At 42.1% G+C, this 19,546-nt stretch overlaps 1 protein-coding gene and 1 pseudogene across 26 annotated transcripts in view; one reads left to right on the top strand and one right to left on the bottom strand.

Annotated features, from left to right (window-relative positions):
- The window catches only part of LOC145536802 (histone-lysine N-methyltransferase PRDM7-like), a 44,147-nt gene that overhangs the window by 2,980 nt on the left and 21,621 nt on the right, over positions 1-19,546 (top strand). The window lies entirely within an intron of this gene.
- LOC145536804 (histone H2B pseudogene) lies at positions 18,731-19,371 on the bottom strand (annotated as a pseudogene). The gene has a single exon (XR_014076019.1). The product of XR_014076019.1 is annotated as a histone H2B pseudogene (transcript).

The raw sequence follows: 19,546 nt of genomic DNA, 5'->3' as shown, positions 1-19,546 counted from the left end.
ACACACTGAGGTTTCCACAATGCCTCGAGACCAGTGGTTCCCTGACTGCTGGGCGACTCTGAGCAAGTAACATAGTGTCTCTGTGCCTCATTCTTCCATTAGCCACATAGAAGCACTAGCTTGGAGTAAATTTAACTACTTCATGGGGCAGTGTAGAACACTGACCATGTTAAGACAGGGGAAAGTGTCAGAACAGTATGTGCCATATGGTACGTTCCCGGTCAATTCTAGCTGTTGTCATTACTGTAGTTAATATTATTGCTGTTCCACATTTCCCTGGATAGTGCTCCAGGGACACAGTGTCAAGACCACCTTTGACTCACCGCATGGACCTTGCAGCATCACTTCAGCCCTTCAGGGCCTCAAGAATGGATTGTATGAGGCATGGGGGAAGGATTTTTTTTTTTTTTTTAGCATAATGAGTATTCGGCTCTTCCTGTGGGGACATTGTGAAGCCTAAATACAACACTGAGGCTTCATCATGTGCTCGTATGGAAAAATTTAGTGCATATTCTCTATGCAGTTACAAGTCTAATGACCCCTTCCTATGATATGTATAATGACAGGAAGTAAGTGGTCACTGGCCAGTTATAGAACTAGAGTATATAAAGTTTTAAAAACCTTATAGAGGGTCATTTAAAGGCCAAGAAACTTCTTCACATAGGTTTTTTTTTTTATTTTGGCTTTCTTTTTATCAAGTCTAATTCCCCTGTATCAAATTCTGAAAATCTCAATCTAATGAAGATATGAAAATGTTAATAGTCAAACTTTCATCATTAATGCTTTATTTCTTGTTTAGTTTTCACATTGCCAGTTTTAGTGTGTTTCTTATTTCTTCTGCTAATATTCATGATTTTTAATCCAAGGGTAATGGTGTGGATATTTTCATAATTTTCATAATAAAGGAAATTAATTTTCCTTTATTCTAGGAGGTTTGTCATAGAGGATTTTACTATGATTTGTGTCATACAGTATTCTGCCTATGTTTTCTTCCTAGAGTTATATAGGTTCTGGTCTTACATTTAGGTAAATCTGAGGAGATCGTCAGCCATGATTTTGGATGGAGAGTCTGAGGATGGGACACGGGTGCTAGAGAGCGGAGTTGGGGTGGGAGGGGAAAAGGGTGGGGGCAGGGACGGGGGTGTGAGTACAAGCAGAAACGGAAGTGAAGAGAGGCAGGAAGATAAGCTCACCCTTCTGAACCGTGGTTAGCTCTCCATGTGTGCACGTATAATGAAGTCTTTGAGTACTCATCACAACACTATGAGGTAGCATTTTTAATGCTGTCATCCCTTTCGGCAGCTGAGGAAGCAGAAACACGTAGCGGTTAACGGGTGAATGAATTTACCCAAAGTCACCTCCCTGGCAAGAGCTGAGTCAGATTGGTGCCAGGTGGAGAGGAACAGAGACGTGTTGTATCTGACCCCCAATCTGGAACACATTGCGGTGTCTAGTGTACTCTGGATCAAAAGGCAGATCCACATGTCCATCCGCAGGAAACTTTACCGTGTACGGATTGAACACAGTGTCTCCTAAGTGCATGAAAGACCATGGGATGTCAGGTCAGCATGCACATATCACAGAGAACAGTTCCTGGTCCAAATAATAGATACAGTATCATGAAGACATTAACTCCCCTATCTCATACTTTTTAAAAATGAAGAGAACGGAACCTGGAAGGCAATAGATCACATATTAAGGGGTTTTTTCCCTCTCAATTGTGACATTCTAGGTAATTTCCAAATTACCTATTTCTAGCTTTTAACAAATATTTATTTTTCATTGATTGATTATTATTTACAGTATTGGTTTGATTTCTGTCACACCTCAACCTGAATTAACCATAGTTTTCGGTGTACATATGTCCCCTCCCTCTTGAATCCCTCCCACTTCCCGCTCATTCCCACCCCTCTAGGTTATTACAGAGCCCCCGTTTGTGTTCCCTGAGTCATACAGCAAATTCCCATTGGCTATCTATTTACATATGTTAATGTATATTCATCCATGCTACTCTCTCCATTTATCTCACCCACTCCCTCTCCTCCCCTACCCTTGTGCACAAGTCTGTTCTCTATGTCTGCGTCTCTATTGCTGCTCTGGGATCAGGTTTATCAGTACCATCCTTCTAGATTCCACATGTATGCGTTAATATACGGTATTTGTTTTTCTCGTTCTAACTTACTTCCCTCTGTATAATAGGCTCTGGGTTCATCCACCTCCTTAGAACTGACCCAGATGCATTCCTTTTTTTCTATGGCTGAGTAGCATTCCATTGTATATACGCACCTCAGCTTCTTTATCCATTCCTCTGTCGATGGACATCTAGCTTGCTTCCATGTCTTGGCTACCGTAAATAGTGCTGGAGTGAACACTGGGGTACGTGTGTCTTTTTCAGCTTTGGTTTTTGGAAGGTCATATGCCTAATAGTGGGATTGCTGGGTCACATGGTGGTTTTATTCCTAGTTTTTTAAGGCATTTCCACACTGTCTTCCATAGTGACTGTATCAATTTACATTCCCACCATCTCTAGCACTTGTTGCTTGTGGACTTTTTGATGATGCCCATTCTGTCTGGTGTGAGGTGATATCACGTTGTAGTTTTGATTTGCATTTCTCTAATAATGAGCTTCTCTGGTGCCTCAGATGGTAGAGAGTCTTCCTGCAGTGCAGGAGCCCCAGGTTCAATCCCTGGGTCAGGAAGATCCCCTGGAGGAAGAAATGGCAACCCACTCCAGTATGCTTGCCTGGAAAATTCCATGGACAGAGGAGCCTGGTGGGCTACAGTCCGTGAGCTTGCAAAGAGTTGGACACGACTGAGCGACTAACACTCTAATCATGAGTGATGGAGAGCATCTCTTCATGTGTTTCTTAGCCATCTCTATGTCTTCTTTGGAGAAATATCTGTTTAGGACTTTTGCCCACTTTTTGACTGGGTTGTTTGTTTCTCTGGTATTGACTTGTATGAGCTGTGTGTATGTTTTGGAAATTAATAGTTTGTCAGTTGTTTCAGTTGCTATTATTTTCTCCCATTCTGAGGGTGGTCTTTTCACTGTGTGTATAGTTTCCTTTGCTATGCAAAAACTTTTAAATTAAATTAGCACCTAGTTATTTATTTTTGTTTTTATTTCCTTTATTCTAGGAGGTTTGTCATAGAGGATTTTACTATGATTTGTGTCATAGAGTATTCTGCCTATGTTTTCTTCCTAGAGTTATATAGGTTCTGGTCTTACATTTAGGTCTTTAGTCCATTTTCAGTTTATCTTTGTGTGCGGTGTTAGGAAAGTTATGACCAACCTAGACAGCATGTTAAAAAGCAGAGACATTACTTTGCCAACAAAGGGCCGTCTCGTCAAGGCTATGGTTTTTCCAGTGGTCATGTATGGATGTGAGAATTGGACTATAAAGAAAGCTGAGCGCAGAAGAATTGATGCTTTTGAACTGTGGTGTTGGAGAAGACTCTTGAGAGTCCCTCGGTTTGCAAGGAGATCCAACCAGTCCATCCTAAAGGAGATCAGTCCGGGGTTTTCATTAGAAGGACTGATGTTGAAGCTGAAACTCCAATACTTCGGCCACCTGATGGGAAGAGCTGACTCATTGGAAAAGACCCTGATGCTGGGAAAGTTTGAGGTCAGGAGAAGGGGATGACAGAGGATGAGATGGTTGGATGGCATCACCGACTCAATGGACGTGGGTTTGGGTGGACTCCGGCAGTTAGTGATGGACAGGGAGGCCTGGCATGCTGCGGTTCATGGGGTCGCAAAGAGTCGCACACAACTGAGCGACTGAACTGAACTGAACTGATGGTGTTAGGAAGTGTTCTAATTTCATTCTTTGCACTGAGTTGTCCAGTTCTTCCAGCACCACTTACTGAAACTGCTGTCTTGTTCCCATTGTATATTCTTGCCTCCTAAGTCAAAGATAAGGTGCCCACATGTGTGTGGGTTTTTCTCTGGGCTTTCTATCTTGTTCCCTTGGCCTTTATTTCTGTTTTTGTGTACTGTCTTGATGACTGTGACTTTGTAGTATAATTTGAAAGCAGGTAAGTTGATTCCTCCCGCTCCATTCTTCTTTCTCAAGATGACTTTGGCTATTCAGGGTCTTTTGTGTTTCCGTACGAACTGTGGCTTTTTTTTTTCTAGTTCTGTGAAAAATGCCATTAGTACTTTGATAGGGATCACATTGAATCTGTAGATTGCATTTGGTAGTATAGTCATTTTCACAATATTGATTCTTTCTACCCAGGAACCTGGATTATCTCTCCATCTGTTTATATCATCTTTGATTTCTTTCATCAAATTATAATTTTCTGTATATAGTTCTTTTGTCTCCTTAGGTAAGTTTATTCCTAGATGTTTTATTCTTTTTGTTGCAGTGGTGAATGGAATTGATTCCTTAATTTCTCTTTCTGATTTTTCATTGTTAGTATGTAGGAATGCAAATGATTTCTGTGTATTGATTTTGTATCCTCCGACTTTGCTAAATTCACTGGTTAGCTCTAGTAATTTTCTGATAGTATCATGGTATTCTATGTACAGCATCACGTCATCTGCAAACAGTGAGTGTTATACTTTCTTCTCTTCCGATCTGGATTCCTTTTATTTCTTTTTCATCTCTGATTGTTGTAGCTAGGACTTCCAAAACTATGCTGAATAATAGTGGTGAAAGTGGACACCCTTGTCTTGTTCCTGATCTTAGGGGGAATGCTTTCAGTTTTTCACCATTGAGAATAATATTTGCTGTGGGCTTATCATATGTGGCCTTTACTATGTTGAGGTAGGTTCCTTCTATGCCCATTTCTTGAAGAGTTTTAATCAGAGCCAATGCCCCCACAGACTGAGGGGTCCACAGGTCATGATTTTAGAGCCCCCACCACTTGATTTACACTGGGTGACTCTGCAAACCCTCCAACCCCTCTTGCGGATACAAACACACACAACAGCACAGCAGAAATTGTGAGCCTGTCTTTGTCTCCTGAGGTAATTGCAGATTTGTGGACTCACTACCCAGAGTTGTCACTGGCCATCCTTTGCTCATTCTTGTCCTGAACAGGGTCACCGCAGAGATGCGTGGACCAGTCTCCCCTAGACTGTGGACGTCTCCTGCCTCCTCTTCTCGTTGTTAGACATCTCATGTTCTTTCGCCTTCATCTCCCATGTCAGCAGGGGGCTGGGCCCATGCACATACACGCAAACACAGGTGACACAAGCACACACCTGTACACACGCATGTGCAAGGCACAGGGACACAAACAGGGAACAAATGTGTCAGTACCTGAAGAACCAGTGGTTCACACGAAATGCAGTGATTTCATATTTCTCATAGGAAAATCCATTCTGATCTTCAAATGTGAAATATACAGAAGTCCAACTTCCATGAAAGAGTGTTCAAGCCTAGATTTTGATAGAAGAAATACAAAGAATTCCATATTTTGCGAAGAAGCAGTGGTGCACATATTTTCATTTGTGAAACAGAGAGAACTCCAATACCATATAGGTTCTCCATATCTTAAGAAAACCAACGCCATGATTTTCGTCTGTGAAATATAGAGATTTCCATATTTAATGTAAGGAAGTCACCACCCAGATTGTCATATATGAGGTATAGAAAATACCATATTTCATGTAAGAAACTCAGCATCCAGATTTTCCTAAAGTGAAATACAAAAAGTTCAATATTTCATGATGTAAATTCAGCACTGACATTTTCATATGTAAAATATAGAGAATTCCATTTTTAACTGAGTAAAATTTCACCCTGATTTTCATATGTGAAATATACCGAATTCCATAGTTTAGGTAGTAATATTGGTGCACAGATTTTGATATCCAGAATATACACAATTCCGGATTGTACATGGGTAAATTAGCACCCAGTTTTTCATGTGTGACATACATAATGTTAAGTACTGCCTAGAGGAAAATTTGAGCAGAGATTTTCCTATATGATATATAGAAGATTTCATATTTTGTGGTAAATGGGTGTCCAGGTTTCACATGTGATTCTATAGAGAGAACTCCACATTTCATGTGGGAAAATTGGCAACTGTATTTTCATATATGAAATATAGACTTCAGGGTTTTTTTGTATGAATGTCTGGGATGGGATTTCCTTATATGAAAGATGAAAAATTTCTTATGTCATGTGTGAAAATCTGTTCACTGATTAATATATGTGAAAAGTAGAGATTTCATATTTCATGTAGGTAAAGTTTTTCCCAGTGTTGTATAATGTGAAATATAGACAGTTACATATTTATGTAATAAAATCATAAGATTTTCATATATGAAAAATACAGAATCCCATGTATCAATATAGCAGAAAAACCCTTCCTCCAATTATCACCTGTAAAATATACAGAAGTCCATATTTCATTTAGGAAAACTTCTAATGTGATGTCCACATGCAAAACACAAAATTCCACATTCACATTTGAGAAACTATGCCTACAAAACCCATGCTAATATTTTAATATGTGAAGTTTAGGGAATTTAATATTTAGTGTAGGAAAATGAAAGTCTATATTTTCAAATGCTAAACACAGAGAATTCCATATACCATGTAGGAAAATGTGCAGCCAATATTTATAAATGCGATACGAAGAATTGAACATTTCATTTGTGAAATGTAGAGAAATACATATATTGTAGAACACACAACGCCAATATTTTCATATGTGAAATATAGATTAGTCTATATTTAAATCAAGGAAATCTGTGCTCAGATCTTTTATATGGAATGTAAAGAGTACCACACCTCATGTAAGACAAGCTCTATCTAGATTTTCATTTGTGAAATGTACACATTTCGTATTTCTGGAATGAATATTTGCTACTGGAATTTCATATTTGAATGATAGAGAATTGTACATCTCTTGTCAGAAAATTTAATTGAGAAATTCATTTATGAAAGTAGAATTCCATGATTCAGCAGGAAAATGGATACTCAAATTTTCCTATGTGAATAATACAGAATTCCCTATGCTTGCAGGAAAATACGTGCACATATATCCATATGTGAAGCAAGCAATATTTCATATATCATGACCAAACATATACAGCTAGATTTTCAGACATGAAATACAGATTTCATACTTCCTGGAGAAAATTCTGTACCCATATTTTCGTGTATGAAATATAGAAAGTTACATATTTCCTGTAGGAAAGTCATCTTTCAGGCTTTCCTATATGAAATATAGAGAATTCCATATTTGAAGTGGGAAAATCTGCACTAATACTTTAATACAAGAAATGTACAGAATTTCATATTTCATGTAGAAAATCTGCACCTAGATTTTCAAATGTGAAATATAAAGAATTCCATTGTTCGTCAAGTTAACCTGCCCTCATGTTTTGCAAGGGACATACAGAGAATTCCATATTTCATGTGGGAGAATCTAAACCAAGATATTCATATATGACATGTAGCGAATTGCACATATTATGGAGCAAAATCAGGGTCCACATGTCATATAGGAAATATAGGGATTCTATATTTCATAGAAGCATATCTAAGGTAAGTTTTCCATATTTGAAACATAGAAAATTCCATAATTCATGTAAAAAATATGAACTCAAATTTTCGTATCTAAAATATACACGTTTCATATGTCATGTAAGAAAATCTGTACCCTGGTTTTCATATGAGAAATGAACAAACGTCCATATTTCATCTCAAAACTTCCTCATCTTGTTTTTACTTGGGAAATATAGAGAGTTCCATATATTTTCTAAAATATCTGGCCTGAGAGTCCCACATACGAAACGTGGAAAATTTCATATGTGATGCGTGAATATCTGTACACTGATTTCTATATGTGAAATATAGAGATGTCATAGTTCAAGTAGGAAAATCTGTTCCCAGATATCTATATGTGAAATTAGAATTACATATTCTATGTCAAAAAATCATAATTAAGGTTTTCTTATATGAAATATGCAGAATCCCATATAGCAATATAGCAGAAAATCTACACTTAACTTATCATCTGTAAGATATACATGATTTCATACTTCATTTAGGAAAATCTGCACTCAGATTTCCACACGTGAATCATACAGAATTATATAATTTCACAGTTGAAAACCTAGGCCCACAACACCTGTGCCAATATTTTAATATGAGTTCTAAGGAGAATTTAATATTTAATGTAGGTTCCTGAATGTCTATATTTTCCAAAGAGAAACACAAGAGAATTCCATATGTCATGTGCAGAATGTGCACACAGATTTTAATAAGTGTAAAATAAAACATTCAGTATTTAAGCAGGAAAACCTTTTTCCAGATTTTCATATAGCATATTGCATGTTTCATGCAGGAAAACCTGTGTCTAGATTTTCAAATGGGAAATATAGAGAGTTACATATTTAGTGTAGAAACATCAGCACCCATGTTTTCATATGTGAAATACAGAGTATCCCCAAACAAGGAGATCTGTGTCCATATTTCTTTATGTGAAATATGAAATATGCCAACTTTCATGTAGGAAAATCTTTACCTAGATGATCATTTATGAGATGTACAAATTTCCTAGTTCAGTAATGAAAATTTGCCTCGGTGTTTCATATTTGGACTATGGAGAATTATATACTTCATGTCCGAAAATCTTAAGTGAGATTTTCATTAGAAAACTGCAAAATATTCCATACTTTATTCAGGAAAACATGTGCTCAAATTTTCCTATGTGAAGAATACAGCATTCCATATTTATGTAGGGAAAAGAGTGCAGAGATATCCAGATGTGAAACATACAATAGTCCATCTATCATGACCAAAAATATACAGCTAGATTTCCAAACATAAATACAGATATCAAATTTAATGTAGAAAAAACTACACCCATAACTCATATGTGATATAGAGAAAATTGCATATTTCATCATTCAGGAAAATCATCATTCAGGTTTATATATGCATAAAGCAGGGCATTCAAAACCAGTGCTCTGGAACAACCCATAGGAATAGGGTGGGGAGGGAGGTGAGTGGGGCTTAAGGATGTGTGGGACACATGTATACCTATGGCTCATTAATGTTGATATATGGCAAAAAGCATCACAATATTGTACAGTAATTATCCTCCAGTTAATACAAATAACTTAATTTGAATTCAAAAACGAAAAAAGTGGAAGGAACTCTACTCAGTGCTCTGTGGTGACCTAAATGGGAAGACAATCCAAAAATGAAGGGATCTATGTATGCCTATAATAGATTGACTTAGATGTACAACGGAAACTAATATAAGATGGTAAAGCAACTCCATTCCAATAAAAATTGTTTTCAAAATATAACAATTCAACTATAGCTCCAGCAGTGAATGAATAAATGGTTCCCCCATTTGCAATATATATGTCTGAGGGGACATTATGCTTTTTAAGTATAATATTTCAGTTAGAGGAAGATAAAAACTATATCATCACATGATATTGTTAGTTAATTTACCTGAGTTATAGAAACAGAGTAGAATGTGATTATCTTGGGCTAGTGGAAATAGACCATGATGGTCTAAGTTACCCACTTTCAGTCAAAGTTTGTATAATCTCACCAAGGAAGATACTGTAATAGGGGCAAGATGGGCATGGAGCTGCCGTCCTTAGCTAAAGACCATAGAGGTTAGAAGACCAGGTCCACCAATAGTCAGCCTCTCAGCAGAGTGTAGTAAAAGGTATATTTCAGCCTTCGTCCATGGCCCTCCAGGTCCTCTGGCCTTGGTCTGGGTAGCAAGGGGTGGAGCCTGGGGACAGGCCAAAGGCCGAGTCTTGCAGAGGTCCAGAGACCTTGCTAGAGACACTCACTGGCCTGGCCCAGGGTTCAGAGCACTAGGCAACCTACCTCTGCCATCCCCACCTCCATGACTCAACGCTTGCAATAATCTGATTGGGTCAGAGTCTACAAGACCCAGCTTCCCCCCCAAAGTTAGGGTAGACTGAGAAGACTGAGGGCAACTGTGGGCTGGGCACCTGGCTCCCTCCTTTAAGGTGGCTGGGCAGGGTATGGGGACCTTGGTAAGAGGAGGGCCCAGAGACTGAGAGCTGCATCTTCAGCTGTGACTGGCCACTGGTGGGAGGACCAAGACTGGGTGCTGGATGAATGCTCTCAGGCAGGATAATCAGCTTGCCCAGGAAGCCCCTCCTCCTAAACAGGACCTTGGAGTGTGAAAGTCAAGCTTGGAATCTTACCTTTCAGCATTGAGACTAATATTTGTTTTGCTAGAGGTTTACAGGAACACAGTTACCTCACTATGACTTTTCTTCAAGAATAGAATATCTGACAGCAAGAAGGTTGTCAGAGCTAATCACATTCCTCCCTCAAGTTTTGTATAAGTGGGCATTCTTGAAAGTGTTTGGAAAGTTCAGGATTGTTAAAGGCATAAGCCACCCATCTCCTTGCATGGCCCTGCAAGAAAATGCTCTCTTCCTTAAACTGCAATGTTCTGATGTTGTTTGTCTAACTAACCCATGGGTACATCAGTTCAGTTCAGTTTATTCAGTCAGTCAATGTCAGTCGTGTCCGACTCTTTGCGACCCCTTGGACGGCAGCACGCCAGGCCTCCCTGTCCATCACCAACTCCCGGAGTTTCCCCAAACTCATGTCCATTGAGTTGGTGATACCATCCAACCATCTCATCCTCTGCCGTCCCCTTCTCCTCCCACCTTCAATCTTTCCCAGCATCAGGGTCTTTTCAAATGAGTCAGATCTTCGCATCAGGTGGCCAAAGTACTGGAGTTCCAGCTTCAACATCACTCCTTCCAATGAACACCCAGGGCTGATCTCCTTTAGGATGGACTGGTTGGATCTTCTTGCTGTCCAAGGGTCTCTCAAGAGTCTTCCCCAACACCACAGTTCAAAAGCATCAATTCTTCCACGCTCAGCTTTCGTTATAGTCCAACTCTCACATCCATACATGACTCCTGGAGAAACCAAAGCCTTGACTAGATGGACCTTTGTTGGCAAAGTAATGTCTCTGCTTTTTAATATGCTGTCTAGGTTGGTCATAGCTTTTCTTCCAAGGAGTAAGCATCTTTTAATTTCCTGGCTGAAGTCACAATCTGCAGTGATTTTGGAGCCCAAAAATATAAAGTCTGCCACTGTTTCCACTCTTTCCCCATCTATTTGCCATGAAGTGATGGTACCAGACGGCATGAGTTCTCTGAATGTTTAAGCAAACTTTTTCACTCTCCTCTTTCACTTTCATTAAGAGGCTCTTTAGTTCTTCTTCACTTTGTGCCATAAGGGTGGTGTCATCTTTATATCTGAGGTTATTGATATTTCTCCCGGTAATCTTGATTCCAGCATGTGCTTCATCCAGCCCAGCGTTTCTCATGATGTACTCTGCATATAAGTTAAATAAGCAGGGTGACAATATACAGCCTTGATATACTCCTTTTCCTATTTGGAACCAGTCTGTCGTTCCATGTCCGGTTCTAACTGTTGCTCCCTGATCTGCATACCGATTTCTCAAGAGGCAGATCAGGTGGGCTGGGGTTCCCTTCTCTTTCAGAATTTTACACAGTTTCTTGAGATGCACACAGTCAAAGGCTTTGGCATACTCAATAAAGCAGAAATAGATGCTCTTCTCGAACTCTCTTGCTTTTTCGATGATCCGGCGGATGTTGGCAATTTGATCCCTGGTTCCTCTGCCTTTTCGAAAACCAGCTTGAACATCTGGAAGTTCATGGTTCACATATTGTTGAAGCCTGGTTTGGAGAATTTTGAGCATTACTTTACTAGCGTGTGAGATGAGTGCATTGTTCAGTAGTTTGACCATTCTTTGGCATTGCCTTTCTTAGCAACTGGAATGAAAACTGACCTTTTCCAGTTGTGTGGCCGCTGCCGAGTTTTCCAATTTTGAAGGCGTATTGAGTCCACTGGTTTCACAGCATCATCTTTTCGGATTTGAAATAGCTCAACTGGAATTCCATCACCTCCACTAGCTTTGTTCATAGTGATGCTTCCTAAGGCCCACTTGACTTCACATTCCAGGATGTCTGGCTCTAGGTGAGTGATCATGGCATCGTGATTATCTAGGTCATGAAGATCCTTTTTGTATAGTGCTTCTGTGTATTTTTGCCACCTCTTCTTACTATCGTCTGCTTCTGTTAGGTCTATACCATTTTTGTCCTTTACTGTGCCCATCTTCGCATGAAATGTTCCCTTGGTATCTCTAATTTTCTTGAAGAGATCTCTCGTCTTTCCCATTCTATCGTTTTCCTCTCTTTCTTTGCACTGATCACTAAAGAAGGCTTTCTTAACTCTCCTTGCTATTCTTTGGAACTCTGCATTCAAATGGGTATATCTTTCTTTGTCTCCTTTGCTTTTCACTTCTCTTCTTTACACAGCCCTTTGTAAAGCCTCTTCAGACAGCCATTTTACTTTTTTTGCATTTCTTTTTCTTGGAGATGGTCTTGATCCCTGTCTCCTGTACAAGTTCGGGAACCTCCGTCCATAGTTCTTCAGGCACTCTGTCTGTCAGGTCTAATCCCTCGAAGCTATTTGTCACTTCCACTGTATACTCGTAAGGGATTTGATTTAGGTCATACCTGAATAGTCTAGTGGTTTTCCCTACTTTCTTCAATTCAAGTGGGAATTTTTCAATAAAGACTTCACGATCTGAGCCACAGTCAGCTCCCAGTCTTGTTTTTGCTGACTGTATAAAGCTTCTCCATTTTGGCTGCAAAGAATATAACCAATCTGATTTCGGTGTTGACCATCTGGTGAAGTCCATGTGTAGAGTCTGCTCTTGTGTTGTTCGAACAGGGTGTTTGCTATGACCAGTGCGTTCTCTTGGCAAAACTCTATGAGTCTTTGCGCTGCTTCATTCTGTACTTCAAGGCCAAATGTGCCTGTTACTTCAGGTATCTCTTGACTTCCTACTATTGCATTCCAGTCCCCTGTAATGAAAAGGACATATTTTGGGTGTGTTAGTTCTAGACGGTCTTGTAGGTCTCATAGAACCGTTCAACTTCAGTTTCTTCAGCATTACTGGTCAGGGCATAGACTTGGGTTACTCTGATATTGAATGGTTGCCTTGGAAACAAACAGAGATCATTCTGTCGTTTTTGGGATTTCATCCAAGTACTGCATTTCAGACTCTTTTGTTGACTATGATGGCTACTCCCTTTCTTCTAAGGGATTCTTGCCCACAGTAGTAGATATAATGGTCATCTGAGTTAAATTCAACCATTCCAGTCTGCTTTAGTTCTCTGATTCCTAAAATGTCGACATTCACACTTGCCATCTCCTGTTTGACCACTTCCAATTTACCTTGATTCATGGACCTAACATTCCAGGTTCCTGTGCAATATAGCTCTTTACAGCATCGGACTTTCTTTCCATCACCAGTCACATCCACAACTGGGTGTTGTTTTTGCGTTGGCTCCATCTCTTCATTCTTTCTGGAGTTATTTCTCCACTGATCTCCAGGGGGCACCTACCCGCTGGGGAGTTCATCTTTCAGTGTCCTATGCTTTTGCCTTTTCATACTGTTCCTGGGGTTCTCAAGGCAAGAATACTGAGGTAGTTTGCCATTCCCTTCTCCAGTGGACCACATTTTGGCTGAACTCTCCACGATGACCTGTCCTTCTTGGGTGGCCCTACACGGCATGTCTCATAGTTTCACTGAGTTGGACAAGGCTGTGGTCCATGTGATCAGGTTGGTTAGTTTTCTGTGATTGTGGTTTCAGTCTGTCTGCCCTCTGATGGAGAAGCATAAGAGGCTTATGGAAGCTTCCTGATGGGAGAGACTGACTGAGGGGGAAACTGGGTCTTGTTCTGATGGGCAGAGGCATGCTCAGTAAATCTTTAATCCACCTTTCTGTTGATGGGTGGAGCTGTGCTCGCTCTTTCTTATTTACCTGGGGCCAAACTATGGTGGAGGTAATGAAGATAATGGCGACCTCCTTCAAAAGGCCCCATGCATGTACTGCTACACTCAGTGCCCCCAACCCTGCAGCAGGCCACCACCAACCCACATCTCCACTGGAGACTCCTGCACACTCCCAGGCAAGTCTGGGTCAGTCTCTTGTGGGGTCAGTGCTCCTTTCTCCTGGGTCCTGGTGTGCACAAGGTTCTGTTTGTGCCCTTCAAGAGTCTATTTCCCAGTCCTGTGTAAGATCTGGCGGCTCTGTGGTCAGGCTAATGGCGACCCCCTCCAAGAGGGCTTATGCCATAGCCAAGTCTGCTGCACCCAGGGCCCCTGCCCCTGCGGCAGTCCACTGCTGACCCGTACCTACACAGGAGACACTCAAACGCAGTTCTGTCTCAGTCTCTGTGGGGGCTCTGGGTCCTGGCGTGCACAAGGTTTGTTTGAGCCCTCTGAGCATCTCTGGCGGGGATGAGGTTTGATTCTAAATGTGAATTTGCCCCTCCTACCGTCTTGCTAGGGCTTCTCTGCCCTTGGACGTGGGGTATCTCTTCAAAGTCGCTCCAGCGCCTACCATCTTGCTGGGGCTTCTCTGACCTTGGACATGGGGTATCTCCTCAGGGCCGCTCCATGCCACGCAACCGCGAAACCAGTATTAGCCAACACACTCCAGTATTCTTGTCTGGAGAACGCCGCTCCTTGACAGAGAAGCCTGGCAGGCCACAGTCTCCAGGGTTGCAAAGAGTAGGACACTACTGAAGCGACCCCGCATGCAGAGGCACAAGACTGTTTTTGCCTGTGGCAGCTCTGCCCCAGTAAGAGTTGACCGTGAAGGTGGCACAGCTGCTTGGCTTGCAGGGACCATGGCAGCGCCAAGTGTGCAGGGACACGGACTGCCTCCACCGCAAGACTTATGGCCCTATCAGTCTTTTCTCAAGCCTCTTGTAGCTGGCGATCAGAAGGCCTCTTTGGCCAGTCTTTCTCCGTAACTCCACCCGTTCAGGCACTTAGAGGGCTTCGTTGCCTGGGGACCTTCTCTGTTGTTTGGCACATCGGGCACACAGAGGGGCCCCCCTGGCTGGGTCCTACTCCGTAGACTGGCGCATCAGGCACTTAAAGGGGCACCCTGGATGGGGTCCTCCTCTGTAATTCAGTGCGTCAGGTGCTTGCTGGGCCAGCCTCTCTATTGTTCAGCTGCCAATGCTGGCAGTGTGGGAAGAGAGAGGCTATGGTGATGGCTCCACCGCCAAACGTGACTCAGCAGTATCGCCTAGCTTCCGTGGCTGCCCGACTTTCCTCCACAGGCATTTGCCACCACAGTCTCCTCCCTCATATCCCCTTGATCAGTCTCTCCACAGTCAAGAGCAGCCCTCGCTTTAGGATTGCTCCACAATCCCTAAACTCCAGCTACCAGCCGCTGCACCTTCCAGGGGATCTGCATCCCCGTCTTGGGTATGTATGGCTGCAAGGACTGTCTGATTCTCATCCCACTTAGGCTGCCACAGATCAGCTGTTTCACTCTCATCCTTAAATGTTTCTCCTCTGACTCCGACAATTGCCCCGACGTGGGGATCGGACCCTTGCTTCAGTTCCCCCACCTGCTGAAGGCAGGTCCAGTCCTACTAACACTTCTGTTTTTCCCTAGTCCCTTCATCCTACCAAGGTTTGGGTGGGTCTATATATTATTTTCCACTAGTCAGGGACTCCTGTCCACTCTCAGCTGGTGTTCTGCATGCACCTCTGTGTCTGAAGGTATATTCCTGATGTATCTGTGGAGAGAGATGTACTCCGCGTCCACCTATTCCTCTGCCATCTTGTTCTTCTGTATGAATTTTAAAAATAATTTCAAAAAACCAGGGAATTAGAAAATTGAAATGTGTGTGAAATGTTTGTTTTGCCATTTCTATACTATATATCAGTCCCCATTTATATATTTAAATGTTTCATTAACTAGGATATGTGGAAAATATGTAAATAAACTGGGATATGTGGGATAAGTGTGATAGAGGTAGTGGATGCGTATATCAGTTTCTTCACTTTATCTACTGCATATCACACATAAACTGCTTCTGAAGAACTCCATAGTACACTTTGGGAGAATGAGAATAAACTGGGAAATGAAATTGCTAGGAAAATAATTTAGAACTTACCGAACTCTATCATGACTGACCTCGAGAAAACACTACAGCTGGGATCAAGAGGTTGGAATTTTGTAGATCCTCCTAGTTTTTCTCTCATTGTTTTGCTGAGAATCACATCCTTCACAGATTTCTACATCCAATAACAGTGGTACTGATAAATTGTTTTTAACTTTAATTTCTTTTTTTGTGGATGTATTCATGAGTTGCAATATTATATTTGTTCAGATTTACAACATAGCAATTCAGTTGTTTTATATATTATACTCTGTTTACATTTATTATTAGATAGTTGGTATATTCCTCTGTACTGTATAGCATATCCTTGTTGCTTAAAGTTCAAAGTGAATAGTTTAAAATGAAATATTAAGTTCTAATGAAAACCATTGTAAATTACAAAGGACTGAAATCACAGTGTGCTTTCTCTCTCTCCAAGGATGTAGTAAGCTTGAAATCAATCTTTTAAAAAAGAAATAGGAGAATAGAATTATGGACATGGGGAAAGGGGAGGAGAGGGTGAGATGTATGGAAAGAGTAACATGGAAACTTACATTACCATGTGTAAAAGAGATAGCCAAGGGGAATTTGCTGTATGGCTCAGGAAACTCAACCAGGGGCTCTGTATCAACCCAGAGGGGTGGGATGGGGAGGGAGATGGGAGAGAGTTCCAAAAGGGAGGGGATATATGTATCCCCTAGGCTGATTTATGTTGATGTTTGACAGAAAACAGCAAAATTCTGTAAAGCAATAATCCTTCAATAAAAAATTAATTAACTAAAATCACAAAAAGTATCTCAAACAAAAATAAAAGGAATAGGGAAATCACCAACTACTTTGAAATGCAGCAATATACTTATAGAAATAAAAATGTCAATGCACCAAGAAGGAATCACAATGGACATTAATTTCAGTAAATATTATCATAAGCATTAGCAGTCAAATACTTGAGGTAGAAGAAGGAGTCATCTTATTTCTCTTAATTGCTGAACATCGTCCTCCTTCTTACTTTGATGCAAGGTGCTAGAGACATGTCCCACAACAAGAAATGGATGCATGCATGTGTGCTAAATCTCTTCAGTTGTGTCCGACTCTTTGTGACCCTATGAACTGTGGCCCACCAGGCTCCTCTGTCCCTGGGAATTATCCAGGAAAGAGTACTGGAGTGGGTTTCCATGCCCTCCTCCAGGGAACCTTCTCCACTTAGGGATAGAACCTGGGTCTCCTGTGTCTCCTGCATTGCAGGCAGGTTCTTTACTACCGGCGCCACTTGGGAAGACCCAAGAAATGGATGGCGTGTATGCTAAGCCGCTTCAGTCGTGTCCGACTCTTTGAGACCCTACGGATTGAAGCCCGCTAGGCTCCTCTGTCCATGGGATTTTCCAGCAAGAATACTGGAGTGGGTTGCCATGCCTTTTTCCAGGGCATCTTCCCAATCCAGGGATTGAATCCGTGGCTCTTAACGTTTCCCACATAAGAAGGCAGTTTCTTTACCACTAGCGCCACCTGGGAAGCCCCAAGAAATGGATACCTGTACTTACATCGCCATGGTTAAAAGCAGGTGCTTGAATGGAAAAACATCAGGGAAACTATCACCCCACCTTCCCGCTCCATCTCTAGGCTGAGTGCCACAGGAAGGTTGTTATTTGTTCAGCCCTCCTCACTCCACCATACGTTTGGCCAATTGCTTTGGCTCATGGGCTACCAGTCCCTCATTGGCTGCTACTGTGGAGACTGTCGCTGCATTCACTGTCACTGGACTATCCCATCATCCCTGCAAGTTTGCAATTCAGTCCGGATTTTTTTTTTTTTTAAAAGCCAAATGTTCTAGTTTGCAAACAAAAAAATAGGATAAGAGAAATCTAGATAAGGTAATTTCATAAGATATGGTGCTTGATTCCAGAAATTTAGAATTTTCTCATTTTACACTGTGTTTGAGTCCTATTTTACACATGGAAGTGAATTGGGATTGAAGAGATAGAATGGGTAAGTGTGATTTTTATATCTGCTACTGCTGGTGCAGTGGTAAAGAATCCACCTGCCAATGCACGAGACGAAAGAGACATGGTTTCTATCCCATGGTCAGAAAGATCCCCTGGAGTAGGAAATGGCAACCAGTTCAGTATTCTTGCTTGGAAAATTGCACGGAGAGAGGAGCCTGGCGGGCTCCTGGCCATGAGGTCAGAAAGAGTCAGATATGACTGAGTGACTGAACACACACACACACACACACACACACACACACACACACACACACTGCTCTTTGTGTCCATGCGTGCTACCTCGCGACAGTGGTGCCCGACTCTTTGCAGACCCTGTGGACTATAGCCCACCAGGCTCCTCTGTCCATGGGATTCTCTAGGAAAGCATACTGGAGAGGGTTGCCATGCCCTCCTCCCGGGGATCTTTATGACCCAGGGATCGAACCTGCCTCTCCTGCGACTCCTGCATTGCAGGCGCATTCTTTACTGCTGAGCCACCCGGGAAGACCACACTGTTCTTTATCGGTTGCTATACACCACATAAAAATCTCTGGATGGTACCTAAGTATAGGTGGGAGAATGAAAATGAAAAAGGCCGATGAAACTTTTCGGGAAACCATTTTGACCATAAAGATCCCTAAAATCGCTGAGAAACCACAAATAGATATAACCATTTAGGAAAGTGACGAGTTGCAATACGCTAAGAAAAAAGTACACGATTTTCCATCGAACGAATGACACATCCGACACACATTGAAGCAAAGTTAATGAAGTTTTTAATGTTTTCGTTGGGGTGGAAATGTGCCTCTTCATCGCTACAGGTCTTTTCTCTCCAAGTGAGAGAAGAAAAGTCTGGTTTGCGATGTTCAGGCGGTCCTGAGGCAGTTTATCTGCAGCTGTTGTATCTGATGATCGCTTTAGTGGCCTCGGACATGGCATGCTTGCCGATCTCTCCAGGCAAGAGAAGACGAACAGCTGTCTGGATGTCATGATTTGTGATGGTGCGGTGCTTGTTGGAGCGGGCCAGGCGCCAGGCCTCTTCGGCGATCCGCTCAAACATATCCTTCACGAACGAATCCATGACGTTCACGGCCTCACGGGAGAGACTCAGGCCCGGATGGACTTGCCTCAGCAGCCTGCGGAAATAGATGGCGAAGCTCAAGAAGTCGTCCGGACGGGAGCGGCGGCGACGGCGACGGCGACGGCGGCTCTTAGCCGTCTTCCGCTTTGCCTTCTTTGGCTCGGCATCAGACGACTCTGGTCTGGAGGGCTCTGTTTCCGAGGGCTCAATTTCGGAGGTGCCAGTTTCTCTGGTGCTCAGATCTTCCTGAGAGTTGTCAGAGGCTGGTTCAGCCTTGTGGGAGACACCACCCCCCATGGCTCAGAGGGAAGACCAGTGCGGGCGTTGAAGGCCGTTGGCCGAGTTTATAGGCCCTGCGTTCCCTGACGTCACAGACACTGTCCATATCTGATTGGATAAAATGCAAAGCAGGGAGGCCTGTTACTATGGCAGCCCATGTCACTTCTCACTGGATGTCCCACCTCCCAACTCCTGCCACGCCCCTCCCCCACGCT

This window comes from Giraffa tippelskirchi, chromosome X, assembly GCF_054371585.1.
Source record: "Giraffa tippelskirchi isolate mGirTip1 chromosome X, T2T-mGirTip1v1.2.pri, whole genome shotgun sequence".
In the NCBI taxonomy this organism is placed as follows: Eukaryota; Metazoa; Chordata; class Mammalia; order Artiodactyla; family Giraffidae; genus Giraffa; species Giraffa tippelskirchi.
This window is presented reverse-complemented; position numbering and strand designations above follow the sequence as displayed.